Below are 17,357 nucleotides of genomic sequence, written 5' to 3'. Positions count from 1 at the left end.
CTTGTTCTTGTCTGAACTTATATAGGGTTTTGCGCTATGCATGCTCAGAATTTTAGTCATTTAGTTTCAAGGGCTCCTCTACACAGTTTTCTGATACTTTTTCCCTTTGTAGCCTTTTCCTGTTGGGCTCTATATCATCAAATTTCTGCCTTGGACTCTCAGAACTTTGTTCTCTGTACCTTCTGACTAGATTCTTCGTTCCTCTTGCATAGTCTGGAAATTGTCCCTGGATACAAAATCCACCCTTTCTCTACAGGGATTCTCTTGCTTTGTTTCTTCTCTGGGAAGATAGTCTCATACTGGTTTTCTTTTCCTAATGTGTAAAAATGTTTGTGTTCTATAGGTTTTACAGTTTTCTTATTTGTTTGTGATGGAAGAGTAATTCCAAATCCTTTCACTTCTTCATGGCTGAAAGCAAAACTTGGAATACACAAACACATATACCCACATGGTACCAAAAATATGTATGCATTTTTTAAAAAGGAAAAGGAAAAATTTTTTAAATTGTAATACTCAATATATACCAATAACACTTATTATTTTGTATAGTATATCTTGTAATTATCTTGTAATTGTTATTTTGTATTGATATATCCTGTAATTATCTTGTAATTGTAGAAGTTAAGTGGCACTTGAGTATTACAATTTTCACATAATTTTTTCCTTTCTTAAAATGTATTCATGTGGAAGGTGGAGCCAGATGGCAGATTAGAGACATCTCCTTGCTGGCTGTTCTCTGTGAGACAGGGGACAGAGGATTTCAACCACCTCTGGCTCAGGGAACCTACCCAGCGGCATCACTTTAGGGCACAGTGAAGCAGTAGGAGACTCCAGGAGTCAATGAGGAAGTCTGGAGCTGAGGAAGACCAGCACAGAGGAAGGGTGCCAGGGTACAGGCAGAGGTTAGCCAGCAGCCCTCCCATGAAATGACTGGAGGTGGGAAAGGGCTATCCTGAAGTTTTTCTTTTTGGACTGGACTGCTCCCTGGAATGTCTTGGAGGGGTTTGAACAAGCAAGGGAACTTGAACAGCATCAGGGAGCTGAGATTGAGTACCTGCAGGGTGAAGCTCCCATTGGCTTGGCTATGGGCAGGCCACCATTGTGGGAAAGCCTGAGGGAGAAGAAGTCCACAGGGTCCTAGTCCATACTGGCTCTGGTGCACCTGCTGAGCTCAATCAGCCATCTTTGGGGTGAGTTGAGTGCCATCCCTCCAGGGGAAAACCACTTTGTTATCAGGGGTCACTGTGTGAAAGGTCAAAACATGCTACCTGAGAGATCAGTGAGAGCTTTGGGATCCTAATCCCATAGGGACAGAGTGCTAATGAAGTGACCAGGCAAGGATTGGGAAAAAATAGGTCAGTAGGACAGGCCCAGGTTTCCTCTGAAACTGGAGAGTGGCTTCACCCCACAAATATTATACAGCAAAAACTGCATATGTTCTCTGCCTCCTAACAACACAGCACCACCTGTGCCAGGAAGTATATTACAATTCATATATATATATATATATACACACACATATATATATAAACACACACACACATATATATGTGTGTGTGTGTGCATGTGTGTGTGTGTATAGAGGGTGGCCTTAAAGTTCATGTGCCATTTTAAATTGCACACTATTTTAAATTACATACAAATGTTATGGCCAACCTGTATATGTGTGTGTGTGTACATATATATGCGTATGTGTATGTATGTGTGTATATATACTCACATATCTGTTTTTTCTCTCTCTTTTTTTTCAATTCTTTCCTTAGTTTTTTTCTTTTCTTTACTTACTTTCTTTTTGCTGTTGCTGTTGTTGGTACTATGGTTACTATTGTTTCTTATTTGGTTTGGTTTGGTTTGGTTGTATTTTTATTTTTTCACTTTTACTTTCTTCAATAGCAAGGGCTCCTCCATTTAGGTTATGGCTTTTCGACCCTTTTTTTCTTTGTTTATTTTTTATTTCTCTCTTTTACTCCCATTTGGTAGAGATTTTTCTATTTTTCTCATCTACATAAATTTTCCATATACCTAAAATATCCCTTTTTTCCCTACAGTTTATATAATTGTATTTTTAATTTTCCTTAATGATTTTTATTACTTTTTTCTTTCTCTGAGGGCTGGAGAACACAGAATTGGTCTAGCTGAGGGGTTAGGGCATTGGTCTGGGTCAAGGAGGCCATGAGTTCATAGTTGAGAGCATCCTTCTAGCCTTTGGAAAAATGGTGCTGATAGGTCCCCACTGTGATGTACTGCTGATTTGGTCTATATTTGGCAGAGGTGGGGTCTTGTTTTCCCCCTTTCTGATAAGGAGATCCTGACCTCAAGGGACACACCCAGCCAGGCTCTCAAAGTCCTAGAATTGTGTGTGTGAATCAAGGCACTCTGCGGAACACTACCATTTCATCTTTTTCTCTTTCCCTCTTTATAACTTTCTTCTCTCCTTCTCTTCATCTCATTTCTTTCACACCCTTCTTTTTTTCCTATATCTTTTTCTTTCCTTCCTCCCGTCTTGTTCTTTCCTATTCTCTTCCTTTCGGCCTTATATCTAAAGGCTACTTTAGCATCTAAGCTCTGAGACAAGGTAATTTAAAGCAAAGAGGTAGTGAAAGGAAAAAGTAGGGAAGAAAGTGAACAAGAAGAAAACACATATGAGGACAAACAAGCAAAAAAATTCTGGCAACATGAAAACCCAGAACAGAGCAACAACTCCAAGGGATCATGAGGTAGCCACTGCAAAAGATTCCACCTACAGAGATTTAATGGAAAGGACAGAAAAAGAATTTAAAAGATCAATGGCAAAAGCAATAAAGGGAGTTGAGGAGAATGTGGAAAAACAGAAACAAAAAAATAAGAAATTAAAGGAGTCAATCAGAGAACTTAGAGATGCAGAAGAAAGTATCAATAACAGATTAGAGCATGAAGGAGAAAGAATCTCAGAACTTAGGATAAAGTTTTGAGATAACCCAGGCAGTTAAAGAGGCAGAAAAGAAGAGAGAAAAAGCAGAAGAGTCTCATTAAAGAATTATGGGACTTCATATAGCATTCAAATATATGAATGATAAGGATCCCTAAAGGGGAAGAAGAATATACCAAAGGAATCGAGGCCCTACTAGAGAATATCATAAATGAAAATTTCTGTGGGCAGTACCTGTGTCTCAGTTAGTAGGACACCAGCCCCATATACTGAGGGTGGTGGGTTCAAAGCCAACCCCAGCCAAACTGCAACAGAAAAATAGCCGAGCATTGTGGTAGGCGCCTGTAGTCCTAGCTACTCAGGAGGCTGAGGCAAGAGAGTCGCCTAAGCCCAGGAGTTGGAGGTTGCTGTGAGCTGTGATGCCATGGCACTCTACTGAGGGTGATAAAGTGATACAGGGTGATAAAGTCTACAATAAAAAAAAAAAAAAGAAAGAAAGAAAGAAAATTTCCCAAGTTTTCTTACAGATTCTGAAACACTACTTTCAGAGGGTTATCAAACCCCATGCTTTCCAACATGAATAAAGTATCCCCAAAACACATCCTCATGAACCTGTCAAAAGTCAAGACAAAAGAGAAAATTCTATAAGCAGCCAGGAGTAAATGCTACCTGGACACATAGGGACAGATCTACCAGGGTGACAGAGGACTTTTTAGCTGAAACTTTCCAAGCCAGAAGACAATGGTCATCTAATTTTAACCTTCTTAAAAAATAATAATTTTCAGCCCAGAATTCCATATCCTTCTAAATTAAGCTTCAAAAATCAATAGAGAAATCAACTCTTTTACTAACATGCAAACATTGAGAAATTTCTCCATAAGACCAACTCTACAGGAAATACTTAGACTTTATATTCTCCACACTGACCATAACAGTCAGCCACCAGCAAAGTGAATACCCACAAACTAAAGGACAAAACCTAGCTTCCACAATGACACAAAGGATAAGACTAACCAACAGACTTTCTAAATATCAAATGAACAGAACTCCATCATGCTTATGAATTATCTCAATTAATGTAAATGGCCTGAAATTCCCACTGAAGAGGCACAGGCTGGCCGATTAAATAAAAAAGCACAAGATCCTTATACACATCTCCAGGAAACACATCTAACTTCAAAGAACAAAACAAGACTTAGGGTTAAGGAATAGATAACAGTATTTCAGGAAAAGGAACATCACAAGAAAGGAGGGCCACAATGTTATTTTCAGATACCCGTGGATTTAAAGCAAGTAAAGTTAAGGAAGATAAAGATGGTCACTTCATACTAGTCAAGGGAACAATACAACAAGAAGACATTGCAATTCTAAATATTTATGCACCCAACTTAAATGGTCCCAGATTTATAAAACAGACCTTAAATGGTCTTGAAAAGTGTGATCCTATAACACCATAATAGCTAGGAACTTAGGCACCTTTCTTACAGAACTAGATCAATCCTCTAAAGAGAAACTTAACAAAGATATGAGGGATCTAAATGCAACCCTAGAACAACTGTGCTTAATAAATATATACAGAATCCATCCTCCCAAAGCTAAGGTATATACATTCTTTTCCATCAGCCTATGGAACACACTCCAAAATAGAACATATCCTAGAACATAAATCAAATCTTAACAAAATTAAAAGAATTGAAATTATTCCTTGTATCTTCTCAGACCACAAGGCAATAAAGGTAGAACTCAACTCCAATAAAAATTGTCATCCCCACCCAAAGGCAGGGAAATTAAACAACCTTTTACTGAATGACAGTTGGGTCAAGGAAGAGATAAAGGAGAAAATTATTAAATTTCCTGAAAATAATGGCAATGAAAATATAAGCTATTAAAATCTGGGGGATACATACTGCAAAAGCAGTCCTAAGAGGCGTATTTATTGCATTAGATGCTGACATCTGAAAAACAGAGAGCATATCAACAACCTAATGAATCATCTTTAGGAAATGAAAAAGAAAGAGCAATCCAATCCCAAGCCTGGCAAAAGAAAATAAATAATCAAAATTAAATCAGAAATAAATGAAATTTTAAAAAAAGATCATTCAGAAAATCAGTGAAACAAAAAGTTAGTTCTTCAAAAGATAGATAATATTGATAAACCTTTGGCCAGATTGACTTGAAAAAGTAAAATCTTCAATAACCTCAGTCAGAAACAAAACCAGAAATAACAGCAGATGCCTGAGAGATACAAAACATTATTTCTGACTACTAAAAGAAACTCTTATGTGCAGAAATGTGACAATGCGTAGGAAATAGACCAATACCTGCAGTTACACCATCTCCTTCAGTTTACCCAAGACAAAACAGATCTCTTGAACAGACCAATATCAAGCGCTGAGACCAAAGAAACAATAAAAAAATCTTCTAACAAAAAAAAAAAAAAATGCAAACCAAAACCACCCTGAAATATCCCCATACCCCAGTGAGAACAGCCCACATCAGAAAGCCCCAAAGTTGCAGATGCTGGTGCAGATGCAGAGAAAGGAGAATACTTCCACATGGTTGGTGGGACTGCAAACTAGTACAGCCTCTTTGGAATGGAGTATGGAGAATTCTCAAAGAACTCAAATTAGACCTTCCATTTGATCCTGCAATCCCATTACTAGCTATCTATCCAGAAGAAAAAAATCATTTTACCATAAGGACATTTGCACTAGACTGTTTATCACAATTCAATTTACAATCACCAAAATGTGGAAACAGCCTAAATTCCCATCAATTCAGAAATGGATTAACAAACTGTAGTATATGTATACCATGGAGTACTATTCAGAGATAAAAAAGATGCAGACTTATCTTTTACCTGGATGGAGTTAAAACATATTCTTAATAATGTATCACAAGAATGAAAAAAGCAAATATTCAATGTATTCAATACTAATATGAACCTAGTAGATGCTCTAATACATGCCCAAATAAGAGAAAAACTCAATTCAATTCAAGTCGAGGGGAGAAGGAACAAGAGAGGAGTTATATGACCCACATCCAGCCCTATTCAATCATCATCCTTGAGGCAATCCTGTCAGATCTAACAGAAGATGATTTTAACTTGCTACAGCCAATGCATAAGGAATGAAAGAGGGATTTGCTATTTCAACTGCACAGACAACAGTGCAAGGCTACATAGATAATGAAGAACCAGGCAAACATCACACTTCCTTTTATAGAAGAAAAAAAATCAAGAAAATATTTGTGTTTTGTTTCTGTTATCTAACATAATAGTTTAAACACATTACATGCATATTTTTTTCAGAAAAATAAGAATCTTAATCCATTGTAAAATATGTTTGCATTAAATATTCATATATACATTATTTTTCTATTATTGCCTTGATGGCTTTTTACCACTTTATAGATAGAAGAAATTTACTATGCAAACATTCTTAAAATGTCAAGGGACACAGCTACAATTCATTGTTACATTACACATAATTTGAAGAGTGGTTATAACACAGCAGTCTCAAAGCATTTTCTTTTTCACTTGAGGTATTTCCAGAATCGAGGCATTTTATATTTTATTCCTCACTAAGAACATTCCATCATTTGGGGAGCTGGCTTCAACTCATAAAAGTATGTTTATGACTCAGCACAGTGTCTCATGCCTGTAATCCTAGCACTCTGAGAGGCTGAGGCAGGTGGATTGCTTGAGATCAGGAATTCAAGACCAGCCTAAGCGAGAGTGAGACTCATCTCTACTAAAATAGAAAAATTAGCTGGATTTTGTAATGTGCACCTGTAGTCCCAGCTACTCAGGTGGCTAAAGCAAGAACACCTGTTGAACCCAGGAGTTTGAGGTTACTGTGAGCTATGATGCCATGGTACTCTACCCAGGGCAACAGAGTGAGACACTCTTTCTCAAAATATATATATAAAATGTTTATGTTCTTTGTATGTCCTTAACTTTTAAACTTATACAATAGTACCTTTAAACTTTTAAGCTTAAAGGGGATATCAATGAATGAATATATATTATTATATATTAAACAAGGACATGAACCAAACAGAAGAAATTATTTTATAAAACAAAATGTCCACACTTTCTTCAGAAATCATTTTTCTATTCTTCTAACGTCAGATTATAGAAACACAATGAATCCCTCAATTCCTCAAGGCCAACATATATGGTCTCAATAACAAAGAAATGCCGTCTTTGGGGAGAATTCTTTTACTTAATGAAAATCAGCACACTAATTCTAATGAACCGCATAATTTGAAAGTAGAATAGGTTACTTCATTCTTTGTGTTAAGTAGTTTTTAGACTTTCATTGTTTTGACTACCTTGCTGCAAACATATTCAATTTTTCTACAGCTGCTCTTTAAAATGTACCATTTCAAACTAAAAACACTTATCCTGAGAGGTTCTGATCAATTCAATAAGACCAGTGAAAATATCAATTTCTTTGTATAGAACACATTCCTTCCATCTAAATAATGCCTTGACTTTCTTTAACAACATCACAATGCATACTCATTTTGAGAAAGTGCTGTCTGTCCAGCAGTGACCCCACAAGCTGACTGCTGCCATTGGTCCTACTGTGGATTATGACATGGCCCTATAAATTGGCTTCTACCTTTTTTGACTGTGGTCTGTGAGCAGGTCTGCCAACCTGGAAACTAACCAGGAGACATGCCTGTCTGAGACTCCAGAGACAAGCCTGAAGTATCTCTGTTTCACCTGTGGACTCTGAAACAATACTGTGACCTGATAGCAGCTCTTCTCAGCCATGAGCCTCTGGAATACAGCCTGCCAAGGCACTCAGTAGTGATCCAGTAAGAGCCTTTTCAGAAACATTTCAGAGCCCTACCTGTCACTTCACTTGGTAACAGGCCTAATATCTACAAACCCTGAAGTAGACTTTCATCTCAGCATCAGCCCAACAGGCCAAGGTCTTAGGGACAGTCCACTCTGCCCAGGGACCAGATAGTATCCATCCCTTCTACAGCCCATTGTAAGAAGCCCACCAACTACTGCCTCTACTGTGGACCAGCAGCAATTATATGACCCACTTCCAGCCCTATTCAATCACTATCCTTGAGGCAAGCCCATTGGATATAACAGGAGATAATTTTAACTTGCTAAAACCAATATATAAGGACTAAAAAAGGGAATTGCTATTTCAAATGCACAGACACCAGTGCAAGGCTACATAGAAGAATCAGGCAAACATCACACTAAGAAAGGAAACTAATAGAGCTCCAATAACTGACTCCCCCAAATATGAACAGCCTGAAAAATGATTCAAAATAATCATCTGCAAGAATCTCAACGACATGTAAGAAAATATAGGTAAATGACTAAATGAAATCAGGAAAATAGTACATGAATAAAATAAAAGGTTTAATAAAGAAAGATAAACCATAAAAAAGAACAAAAGGTGCTGCCATTTCAACAATATCTCTACACTCTTGCCCACAGACATTTGATTATATAAACTCACTATACTGTATTTTTTCACCATTAAATTTCCTATTATGAAATAAAGTTATTTCAGTGTGTAAAGGTCTTTTATTAATTAACATGATTTGGGGTTTTATTCACAAATATAATAAAAGCATGCTTTTTCAGTTATTCTAAATATATCTAATGTTTTCTGTGTTTTAAGCACTGCTTATCATAGAGATTAATTCTTCCTTTGCTCTCATAGGCTACTCTGCATAGATTTCTAAGTTTTTATCCAAATAGATAATCTAAAATGATGAATGGAGAATATTTATAATTCAGCTCATATACTGGCTTTTCTGGTAAGACATCCTTGTCCTCTGATGCTAAGCAAAGTGCTCTTCTCTGTACTCTGCATCTCAGTACATGCTAAATCCAGCACACAGCCCTCAGCTCACACCACTCAACACAACAATGAACTCACCCAAGATGCATCTTTCAACTACTGAATTCTGAGTGTTTTTCGTTTCTGCTTCTAAATCATGAAGCGCTGTGTCTGGCCTTCAGTACTTTGTGAGTAAATGTTAACAGAACTAGCGAACTGGACATACCAGAATAAGTATGGTAACATGAGTATGACATCCATTCACAAAACAATAAAGACTCTCTAAGTTTCTTCCCAACCACTATTTTTTTGAGACAGCTTCCCTCTATTACCCTACTTAGAGTGCCATGGTGTCATAGGATCATAGCAATCTCAAATTCTTAGGCTCGAGTGATCCTCTTGCCTCAGCCTCCCGAGTATTTGAAAGTACAAATGCTCACCACAACATCTGGCTATTTTTAGGAAAGAAAGGGTTGCACTCTTGCTCAAGCTGATGTCAAACTCCTGAGCTCAAATGATCCACCTGTTTTAGCCTCCCAGATTATATAGGATTATATGCCTGGCCTTTGATCAATACTTTTTAACATAAATTTTATTGTATATGTGTAAGCTCCACAACATGGATACACCTGAACGACACTATGCTAAGTAAAGCTAGATACAGAAAGAAAACATTTCATGATCTCACTTAAATATGGGATCTAAAAAAAGAGTAAAATATACAGAGATAGAGAAAATAGTGGTTACCAGGGGCAGGGAAGCATTGGAGAGGAAATTTAGAGATGTAGATCAGAGGACAAAATGTATCAGATTTTGAATAATTTTATTTCTTAAAAAAGAACTTAAATCATTTTTCAAATCATAAGAAATATTAAATGTATTCAAGTTTATTCACTTTTTTATAAATCTTTCCAATACTAAATTTTATAGAATTCTACACTAGAAAACAAAAGTACCAGTATTCTGAAAACTTTAACTTCTGTCTGTTAATTTCAGAAAGTCATATTAAGTTTATGTTATTGATTGAGATGATTGGTGTTAGCCTAAAGGAAATTCAATTCTTACTATGATTGTATTTCTCAGAACGTGAATATATTTGCTATTTTTATGTTCTTCCTATTCCCTCTATTATTACAACATATTGATTGGTACTCATAATAAAGAAATTAGTCCATAACATTGACAAGGAGGGAATCCTCCCCAACTCATTCTACAAAACCAGTATCACCTTGATATTAAAGTCAGGACAGTACATAACAAGTAAAGAAAACTATAGGCCAATATCCCTAATGAACACAGATGCAAAAGTCCTCAACAAAACACTATCAAACCAAATTCAACAGCACATAAAAAAAATGACCAAGTGGGCTTCATTCTGTGATGCACAGATGCTTCAACATAGGGAAATCAATAAATGTGATTCACTACATATCCAGAAGCAAAAACAAAGACCATACAATCGTCCCAGTAGAAATGGGCCAGGCACGATGGCTGTGTTTGGCCTTCAGTACTTTGTGAGTAAATGTTAACAGAGCTAATGAACTGGACATACCAGAATAAGTACGGTAACATGAGTATGACACCCATTCACTAGATGGGTTACAGATTAATTCATCCTTAGTTCTCATAGGCTACTCTGAATAGATTTCTAAGTTTTTATCCAAATAGATAATATAAAATAATAAAGACTCTGAGAAGCTGAGGTGGATGGATTGATTGGGTTCAGGAGTTCAAGACCAATCTGAGAAGAGGAAGACCCCATTTCTACTAAAAATAGAAAAGCTAAGGCCGGGTACAGTGGCTCATGCCTGTAATCCTAGCACTCTGGGAGACTGAGGCAGGTGGATTGCCTAAGCTCACAAGTTCAAGACTAGCCTGAGCAAGTATGGGACCCCATCTCTAAAAACTAGGTGGGCCTTGTAGCAGGCACCTGTAGTCCCAACTACTTGGAAGGCTGAGACAAGAGAATTGCTTAAGCCTAAGAGTTTGAGGTTGCTGTGAGCTATGATGTCATGGCACTCTATCCAGGGTGACCAAGTGAGACTCTATCTCAAAAAAAAAAAAAAAAAAAAAAAGAAGAAGAAGAAAATGTAGAAAATGCACTTAACAAGATTTACCACATTTTCATAATAAAACAACAAATGAGGCATTGAAGGTACATATCTTAAAATTACAAAAGGCATATGTGACAAATGTACAGCCAGCCAACATCATATCATCATATTGAATAGGGAAAAGTTGAAAGCATTCCCACTAAGAACTGGAACAAGACAAGGGTGTCAACTGTCACCACTTCTATTGAACATAGTGCTGGTAGTCCTACCTCCAGAAATAAATCTAGAGAAAGAAATAAATGATATCCAACTTGAGAAAGAGCAGATCAAATTATAACTTTTTGCTGATAATATGATCTTACATGTGCAGAACCCCAAAGACTCCACCAAGAAACTACTCAAACTGATACATAAATTCAACAAAGTCTCACATTACAAAATCAACTTACACAAATCAGTAGCAAATGCGATAAAGACAAAAATAGACAAACGGGACTCAATTAAACTACAAACCTTCTGCACAGTAAAAGAATTAACAGAGTAAACAATCTACAAAATGAGTGAAAATATTTGCAAATTATATAATAGACAAAGGGCTAATATCCATAATCTACAAGGAACTGAAAGTACTCGACAAGAAAGAAAAACCTGGGAAGAATGGGCAAAGAACACAAACAAACATTTTTCAAAAGAAAACATACAAGCAGCAGTCAATAAACTTATAAAAAAAAAAGTTGAACATCACTAAACATCAGAGAAATGAAAATTAAAACAATGAGATACCATCTTACTTTAGTCAGAATGGCTGTTACTAAAGAGTTAAAACAACAGATATTGGGGGAGGATGTAGAAAATAGGAGTACATTTTTGATGGAAATATAAATTAGTATAACACTTTGGAAAATAGTATTTAGATTTCTGAAAGAACCAAAAGTAGAACTACCATTTGATCCAGTAATCTCACTACTGAGTATTTTCCCAAAGGGAAAGAAATCATTATATAAACAAGGCACCTGAACTCCTATTTATCACAATACTATTCACAGTAGTGAAGACCTGGAAACAACCTAAGTGTCCGTCAACAGATGATTGGGCACGTAGGTTGTTGAACACACTTCATGGAATACTGCTCAGCCATAAAAAGAGTGAAATCATATCTTTTGGGGCAACATGGATGGATCTGGCAGCTATTATCTTAAGTAAGATAACTCAAAAACACAAAGTCTGATACCGCCTTCCCGTTCTCATAAATGGGAGCTAAACCATGGGTGCACATAGACATACAGAGTGGAATCACAGACATTGGAGACCCCAAAGGTGGGATAGGGGAAGGGGGTGAGAAGGAAAAAGTTGTTTATTAGTTACAACGTATACTATTTGGGTGATGAGCGCACTAAAAGCCCAGGCTTCAGCACTATGTAATATATCCATGTAACAAAACTGTACATGTAGTCCCCATATCTATCTATAAAATAAAAATAAGAAAAAGAAAAAAGAGTGAAGAAAGGTGAAGTATAGCAGGGGTGCTCACATTTACAAGCTAATAGCAAGGAGATAAGGCTGACCAAAAAAGGTTTTGCAAGAAGGTAGTAGAATCAGGACAAAGAAAGGAGGACACAGACAGCCACATATAGCTACGTGCAGAAGAATGAAACCAGGCCATATTTAGAACATGGAGGAGGACATTTCAAGAAGTAGGGATAGTCAGCTGGACAAAATGTCAGGGAAAAAGTAGTAATAGTGATATCCAAAAATAGGCCAATTCACTTAGCTACTGGGATGCTCCTTGTAAGAAAAACCTTCCGTTGAATAGTGGGGGAGAGTCTGAAGTCCATCCAACTAACAGCACTGGCATTTGAGTGACTACTGTATAATTTGGTATGAGTTTAACACACAAGGTCATGTTTCATGCAGCATCTCTGTGAGGTAGTTCAGTATAGCCACATTTCGTTGGGTCTGGAAAATTATCTGAAGCTTAGAAGCAGAAGTACTACATCATTTTTCCGCGCAGTGCTACGCTTAACTATTTACTCTTACTCTCTAAACAATTTACAAGTCTGAGAAGCAGTGGTTAAGGTAAAGATTTTTGCCCAGTGGATATGCAAATAATTTCTGCCTGGTGAACAGAAAATGTCTGTTGGACATTAACCAGTGTTGTATCTAAAGCAGTTTCCTTGTTTCTAAAGCCTTTCCTTCTGAAATGGTCAATTCGTCCTAATATTTCAAATATGTTTCAGACTGATGCTAAAACCTTTCCTGTTTCTTCATTGTAGTATTCTGAAGGGAGCTGTCATCAAGGACTGGAGGTGAGGAGGTGTCTTGACCCTTATCCAGGATCAAGTGCTTCCTAACCTAGGTGTCCTTATGGTGGGATGGAGGTTAGGGGAGAGAACCTTGGCTGAGAAGCTTATCTCCACTCTGAGTACTTCTCCACCCCTAGGCCTTCTGAACCCTCTCTCTTCCCCCACACCTGGGGTTTGTAAAAGCCTGGGAGCCTGTTTTAGATTCTACATATAAGTGACATCCTACAGCATGAGTCTTACTGTGTCTGTCTTATTTCACATAGTGTAATGTCCTCCAGTTTCACCCATGTTGTCCTAAATAGCAGAATCTCCTTTTGAGTCCAAATGGCATTCTTGTGTGTGTGTGTGTGTGTCTGGGTGCGTGTGTGTACGCGTGTGTGGCATCAGCTCCTTATTCTGATCTGCTTCGTGGCCTGTAGATGATGATTAAATCTCTCGGTTAAATGCACAGGCTCAAGGAATCCTGAGTATGCCAAGGACTAGCTACGTGAGGGGACAAGTACTCAACCAAACCACATCTCAGGTTTTCCTTGTTTGTTAAGTGAGGAGAGCAATATAACACCTATCTATTTGGGCTGCTGCAATCATTAAATAAATAATTACTAACATTTTAAGACTGCTGAAAATAATCTGAACAGCAGGGATAAATCTGGGAAGAAATAGGAGCCACAGAGATACACAAATCGAATGCCCCCTTTCTTAAGTTACCGACATATTACCAACTAAACGCAAGCTGCTTCTACTTGTACACAGAATTGGTCATGTGAGTCAAGAAATGGGCAGTTAAAAGAGAAAGAGATACACAGATCCGGGAAAGATAGTTTTCAGATAGAGTCTAGCATCTATACCTGGAAAAAAGAAAACAGAGAAGGAACAACAGAAGATGCCAAAGATAACTACCAACCTTTCCTCCCCCCCCCAGCAAAAAAACTGTAACAAACACTTTATGATGTATTTTTTTAAAGATGCCAAAGAGGGAAAGCATTTGGGTAAAGAAGGAGGACTGGGTCTGAAATCACAGATGAGAAGGTCATCACTATGAAAGAAGGTTACCTTTTTCTTTAAGTCAGGAGGAAAGAAAAGGAGAAAAAGAAAAAGTGTAAGAATAATTAGAGGCAGCAGGGTGATGTTTTGGCAGGTAGCAAGGAGTGAGGGAATGAAGAAGTTCTCGCGCGCTGACCTCAATCTGCTCAGGAAAATCAGAGACAAGGTTATATGTTGAGGATGAAAAGACTTGACGTTGATTGGAAGGGACAGGACTGGAGCAGGCACTCAGGTGATGCATTAGGGAGTGAACGTGAAATAAATAAAAGAATCACTAAGTAGCGGACAGAGCTGCGTGTTGTTACTCAGTCCAATGCTGCAGTGTGAGACTGAAATGAATAAAGAGAGATTAGGTGGATCCAGGACTGGGGAACCTCAAGGTGATCACAAGAGAGGGAAAGCCAGCCTGGGATTTCAGAGTACTGAGAAAGAAGCACCCCTAAAAAGCACCCCTAAAAGCATTGAGACAGGGTGGGAGCAGCAGCTTGGATGTCCCTATTGTAACATGTTCCCATAACATCCTGTAATGTCACCACCGCAGCTTTTCTCACAAAGGGCCACAATTACTTATTTTGTAAGTTTCCCCCAACTGAACTGTAAACAACACAAGCACAGGGGTTATGGCTCCTTTGTTATTTCCCGTGTTCAGCAAACAGCACAGCATCTATCCCACATGCAAAACGAGACTGATAAAGAGTTATCTGCTGAAGCTTCAACCAATTGCACTATAAGCCTTCTGACACTTATGCTATTCTGATTCCAGTTGTATCTGCTGTCCTGGGGATGCTCTGACTTTCATAACTTGAGTATGTCCTGACTCTGACCTTCATAACTTGAGTATGTCCTGACTCTGACCTTCTATGTGGCTTTCTCCAGTATAATTGCCCTCACATTTCAGACTGATTATCTGATACTAGAACAATTCTTCTCCCTGGGTTACTAGCTTCCAGATATCCCTATCCCAGGTCACTGCTTAGAATTCACTGTATGAGCTGCCATTTTTATGCTAGCACTGACTGTGATACAGTAACATCGACAAGAGAGGAAACCATCATACATGGACCACACTGGGAGACAGAATTAATTAGACCCAGAAGAAAGAAATTCCTGTTGTTATCAGTAAAGAGAATAGAAACAAGGCCAGAAATGTAAAAGTCAGCACCAGGCACCTTTAGTACAGTGAGAATAGGCCACATCAAAAAATCCCAAAGTAGCAAATGCTGGCATGGATGTGGAAAGAGGAGAACACTTTTATACTGCGATGGGATTGCAAACTAATACAGCCTGCATGGAAAGAAGTATGGGGGATCCTCAAAGAACTCCAATTAGACCTTCCATTTGATCCTACAATCCCATTACTAGGTATCTACCCAGGAGAAAAAAAGATCATTTTGTCACAAGAATATTTGCACTAGAGTTTTATTGCAGCTCAATTCGTAATAGCCAAGACGGGGTGCAACCCAAGTGCCTGTCAGCCCATGAATAAATTAACAAACTGTGGTAAATGTACACCACGGAGTACTATGCAGCCATGAGAAAAGAGGGAGCCTTTACATCCTTTGTATTTACATGAATGGAGCTGAAGCACCTTCTTCTTAGTGTCATAAAAGTATCATAAAAATGGAAAAGCAAGTATCCAGTGTACTCAGTATTAGTATGAAACCAATAGAAAAACAACTACACACCCAAGCAAGAGAAAAACACAAGTATATTCAAGTGGGGGTCAGAGGACAGGAGAGGGCAGGGAAAGGGGAGACGGGAGGGAGATTGATGAGCTCGCATCTAATGTGCCAATGTGAGGGTTTACAGCGCCCTCTTCAGGTGAAGGGCTCAATTACAACTTCAGCTTTGCCTTAGAAATGAAAACAGTGTAACCCAATCATTTGTATCCTCATATCAATCTGAAATTTAAAAAAATAAATAAATAAAATTCCTTAAGAGTAATTTAAAAACAAAACAAAAATGAAATATATATGCCAAAGGCTGGGAATGTCAAGGAGTGAACAAGAGAAATTGGGGTCAAGGGGGCTAAGAAGGCAATAAATTACAAAGAATGATCTTGAACCGTGGCTTTGGGGACAAGGAAAGAGATTGTCACTTATTAAGAAATCATAGGGCTTTATTTACATTATGCTCATAAGTATAGTATAATTATTACCAGGATTCTTAGAGGTTTAAAGCTGTTCTAGTATTGGGGGTGAGAAAGATGAGTCCACACATTCATACATTCATAAGACATTTATTGTACACACACTGTGTGCCACATGGGAATATCCAGAACAATAAGAAAGGCATAGTCACTGCATTCAAGAAGTTTACAACCTCCAGAAGAAGAAAGACCTGGGAATATAGCTTGGGCAGAGGTCTTCAGACAGCAAGGGAGAGGTGAGAGGAAACTTCCTCCCCCTGGAGGGATCCAGGGGGACTTTTAAAGTAGGTAACAATGGACCAAGTCCTTAAAGATTATAGGAGTTTTCAGGGTATGAAAGTTCTTCAGTCATAAGAAAAAGTATCTCTCAAAATGTGCCACCATGACAGAGCGTGCTACAGTTGGCAAACTGTGGTCTTAGCATGGTCAGCACATTGAAAAGGTATCACAGAATGAGAGGAAATAACACCAAAGAAAGCAAGCAGGAGCCAGATTCCGATGGGTTCCGTGGCAGGTTCTTGCCACGATGTATCATTTGGAATTTTTTGCTGAAGGTAGAAAGAAAACTTTGCATTAGAAGGATGAGGAACAGAAAATTTGTAGCCAAGGGAATAGAGAACTAATTGGAAACATGATGCTTTTTTCAAATATTAATGGAGCAAAATGCGGAAAAGTAGGCTTCCTGTGGAATTTCATAAAAACATACATCCTGTGAATTTGTGTAATTTGAAGAAATACTCATAAGCAGGATTTTGATTCATTTAGGCACTCCCGCAATGAAACTGACAGCGTTGAGAGGTAGTGAGTTTCCCATAACCAGAAGTCTTAAAGTAGAGGCTGCAGTATTCCCATATAGAACACACTAGAAAAAGGCACTATGGGAAGTAGAAAAAACAACCAGCAATAGCTGTTCAAACGCACACTATAAGATGTTCTATTTCTCTGTACTGGGATGCCAAGATTGTATATGCTTCTTAGATGTTGCGCATTTGATTGTCTATGGCAAAATCTAGCATTAATCTGACATAATCCTTTAGCAAGCAGTTTTCAGGAATCAGTGATTTTAGGGAAATACAT

The sequence above is a fragment of the Otolemur garnettii genome, unplaced genomic scaffold, assembly GCF_000181295.1.
Source record: "Otolemur garnettii isolate 467f Iridium unplaced genomic scaffold, OtoGar3 scaffold00008, whole genome shotgun sequence".
Lineage (NCBI taxonomy): Eukaryota > Metazoa > Chordata > Mammalia > Primates > Galagidae > Otolemur > Otolemur garnettii.
This window is presented reverse-complemented; position numbering follows the sequence as displayed.